The sequence below is a fragment of the Lutra lutra genome, chromosome 1 (genome assembly GCF_902655055.1).
Source record: "Lutra lutra chromosome 1, mLutLut1.2, whole genome shotgun sequence".
NCBI lineage: Eukaryota > Metazoa > Chordata > Mammalia > Carnivora > Mustelidae > Lutra > Lutra lutra.
Window position 1 is genome coordinate 124,785,370 of NC_062278.1, and position 4,330 is coordinate 124,789,699.

Consider the following 4,330-nt stretch of genomic DNA (forward strand, 5'->3'; position numbering starts at 1 on the left):
GCCGGGGGAAGACTAGCAACTGGACTTCACTCACATGCCTCGCCATAAAACCTTTTGCTACCTATTAACCTTGGTTGATACATTCACAGGCTGGATTGAGGCATACCCCACGGCTCGGGAGACAGCAGACGTGGTGGCTACAATACTCATCGAGCACATCATCCTGAGGTTCGGAATGCCCCGTCCCTCCAGTCAGACAACGGACCCGCCTTCATCTCCAGTGTAACCCAACAGGTAGCTGAGAGCCTCAACCTAACCTGGAAACTTCACATCCCGTACCACCCACAGTCATCGGGTAAGGTAGAAAAGGCCAACGGGCTGCCAAAAGCCCAACTCACCAAACTTACCCTAGAGACCCACCTTTCCTGGCCCACACTTCTGCCCCTGGCTCTCACCAGACTCCGGGCTATGCCCCTCGGGCCTTCGGGCTTAAGCCCATTCAAATTACTATACGGCAGGCCCTTTCTTATAAATCATATCCTTCCGGCCATTTCCCCGCCTCTTTTATCCTACCTACCTTACCTCACTCTCCTCCGAGCTCTCTTAAACAATCTTTTTTTTTTTTTCTTAAGATTTTATTTATTTATTTGACAGACAGAGATCACAGGTAGGTAGAGAGGCAGGCAGAGAGAGGAAGGGAAGCAGGCTCCCTGCTGAGCAGAGAGCCCGACGTGGGGCTCGATCCCAGGACCCTGGGTTCATGACCTGAGCCGAAGGCAGAGGCTTTAACCCACTGAGCCACCCAGGCGCCCCTCCTCCAAGCTCTCTTAAGGGCCCATGCCGACACTGTCATCCCAGCCCCAATCAACCATGCTTCCGAAGGGGATATACGAGATCTATCTCCTGGGGACCAGGTCATCCTCAAAATCTTGTGACCAGGTTCCTTATAAAACCCGGTGGACCGGGCCTCATACGGTCGTCCTTACCGCCCCAACTGCTGCGAAACTGTTGGGGCACTCTGCATGGGTACATATCAACAATCTCAAACGGGCACCCATAGATACTGATTGGACTTCCCAGATGGCAGTCCCCACCAAACTCCGCTTGGTTAGGGCCCCTTCTCATATTCCTTCTAATCCAGACAAACCAGGTGGAACCATGTGAGTCTAGCTTCATGAGGGGTTCAGGTACCTCTCGCTATTTTTCGGCCTTTACTTATATGCCTGCAACCTGCTACCGGTGAAAGGAACCAACAACCTGTACGTATGACCAGAAAACCTATTGGGTCTCTGACCTCGTGACAGCCAAACGTGGTATTGCCCCCTGCAACATCTACCCCAGGTCTGGAAAAGTTTGCTGGACCTATCTGGGTCATGTCGGTCTCTCTGACGGGGGTAGGCGGGGGCGGGGGGATGTCCAGGACCAGGCTAGCTGCGAACGCACTAAAACAGCGGTCACGGACCTGACTAAATGACTCCAAACCCTCAGCGACCCGGTCTATAAGGGCATCAATCTTGGTAGCATACAAAAAGTCCCTACCACTGAACAACTGACAGTGGCCCTCCTGAACTCTAGTTACAACCTATGGCGAAATGTGTCGAAGAAAGGGGACAGTGACTGCTGGATCTGTTTCCCTTTTTCAACACGTTCCAACATTGTAGGGGTACCCCTCCCTATTGACTGGCCACTCCCCAACTCCACGACCACAAATAATACGGTTCATATCGGCCCCATTGGGGGAAACATACCTATTATTAATGTGTCCTCCCCCCTTACCACTGCAGCTGCCTACATCACTAACTCCTCCCTCCCGTACTGTACTCCCTCGGGAATATTTCTCTCGTGCCCTCAGGGAACCTATCGCTGCCTGACCACTAATGACTCCCTAGACTGTATATTCATTCTACTATCTCCTTCTACCACCATCTACTCTGATTCCCAGCTACATTCCATCCTATTCCCCCAACACCGTGGGAGGAAGGGCTGCCTTCCTCCCATTCATAATAGGGGCAGGAATAGCCACAGGGGTGGCAACCGGAACAGCGGGGATAGGAACTTCCATAGACTTTTATTACAAACTCTCCCAAGCCCTGAATGATGACATGGAACGGGTTGCTGACTCCCTCACAGCCCTACAGATGCAAGTTACCAGCCTGGCGGCCTTAGCCCTCCCTGCAGAACCGACGGGCCTTAGACCTTCTGACTGCCGAAAAAGGGGGGACCTGCCTATACTTAAATGAAGAACGTTGTTACTTTGTTAACCAGTCAGGTATAGTTACCTCCAGGATCAAAGAACTCAGGGATCGGATCCAAGCATGGCAGTGAGACACATCCTCCTGGGGCCTGGACCCCTACACCTGGGTAACCTGGCTGCTCCCTCAGGCAGGACCTGTATGCATAATCCTCTTTCTAGTCTCAGTTGCTCCCTGTCTTTTCTGATACTTGCAGGGTCGCCTACAAGAACTTGCCCGAGTGACCGTCAATCAACTCCTCCTCCAGCCCTACTCTCTCCTGCCCACTTTCGACTACCCCTACGACGACGCCCCCCGCCAGCAGGAAGTAGCCAGAACTGAGTCAACGCCCCTGGCACCATTATATTAAGCAAAAGGTCGGAATGTTGGGCTGGCAGAAAGGGCTACTTAAGATGGCGAAAGTTCCCGCCACAAGACCTGAGCTCGGTCGGACAGGAGGACAAAGGCCCAAGCAGGAATCTGAGACCCCGCTCCGGGCCCTGGTGGACCAATAGGACCCCAACGAGCAGGCGAAATATCAGAATAAGGGAAACTTGCCAAAAGACTCCTGAGCTCCCCTCGAGACCCCTTAAAAGCCCCCTCCTCCCTGCCTTAGGGGCGACTGCCCCCACTCTGCCCCCAGAGTTGCGGAACCTTGCCTGAGAGTGCCTTCCTCCCGTCGCAATTTTCCTGGCTCTCCTTCTCCTGAGCCCTGAAATTGCGCCGGAGTGTGCTTTTAATAAATCTTGCCTTGCACCCACTTCGCTTGGTGTTGTGCTTATCTCGCCTTTATCTCGCTGGAAAAACTTTACATACATCAGTGATAGTTAGTATGCAGTTTTATCTGAAACGTGCAGATTTTTTGGAGGAGAAATTGTATTAGATATGCCGTGATACATGGGGACATTTTTTTTTTTTAAAGATTTTATTTATTTATTTGACAGACAGAGATCACAAGTAGACAGAGAGGCAGGCAGAGAGAGAGAGGGAAGCAGGCTCCCTGCCGAGCAGAGAGCCCGACGTGGGACCCGATCCCAGGACCCTGAGATCATGACCTGAGCCAAAGGCAGCGGCTCAACTCACTGAGCCACCCAGGCGCCCTACATGGGGACATTTAAAACGTGCTATTTCCTACATAGACATGTTCTCTGTAGTATTGCTGTAGGTTTGCACCTTATAGCACAAGAATTAAGATAAAATTTATTTTGTTACATTTCCATAAAAAAGAATTTTAAAATGTGTTTCAAATGTATAGTTGTGTATACAACATTATTAGATGTATTCCTGAGAAGAGAGACCTTTTTATCTCGGGTGGCACTGTCAAAGATAGTGCGGATAGGCACGGAAGACTTTGCTTGTAATTGTAATCTTCCTGTGGTTGTAAGATGGAGCTCTGACTCCATGCATTTTTGAACTTGATTTCTCTTCCACCCCCAGGTGCTGTGGAACATGTTTATGCCGTCCTGCAATCTCTGGACGTGCGCCTTTGTACAGGATGCCGGAGGAGTTGGCACAGTGGGCAGTAAGAGTATTCCCTGGAAGTGAGAGCCCTGCAGAGCCCTTTTGTAAAATACCCACTAAACGATCCCACAGCTGTTCCAATGTCAACTACAGGAAGGGAAATGACACGGAGGGGAAGTCAGCTGGAGAAAGATGGCATTATTAACGGATTGTATTTAAATATTTAATGTTTGACACATCATGTGACCATGAGAACACATTGCTGGGGCCACTGTCAGGGCCTTGGGAAGGGACTGGGCAAGTGAGGGGCACTGAGGAAAGTATCCTCAGGTTTGTGGGGGAATCCACCTCTGTGGGCCCATAGGAGCTCACCCAGGAGGGAGGGAGCAGGGGAGATAGGCTAGGAGACAGACCATGCAGAGTGATATGATGGGTCCATGTCAGAGGGAAGCAAGGGCAATGGAGAAGTAGAGAGGAGGAACCCAGGTCAGCTTGGAGGGCAGGGAAGGCATCCTTGAGGAGATGATGGCCAAGCTGAAACCCAAATGATGGCCAGTGTTTAGCCAGACCAGAAAATGAGAGAGAAAATGAGAGAGGCATTTCAGGTAGAGGGGACAGTGAGAGCAAGGGCTCAGAGGTGTTGGGTGTGTGCAGAATCCAGGGACAAACAAGCAATTTGGTATGGCTGGAATTCAGAG

At 51.0% G+C, this 4,330-nt stretch overlaps 1 pseudogene; it reads left to right on the top strand.

Annotated features, from left to right (window-relative positions):
• The first annotated feature begins 774 nt into the window (after window positions 1-774).
• On the top strand, window positions 775-2,180 carry LOC125101915 (syncytin-1-like; annotated as a pseudogene).
• Window positions 2,181-4,330: the final 2,150 nt, after the last annotated feature.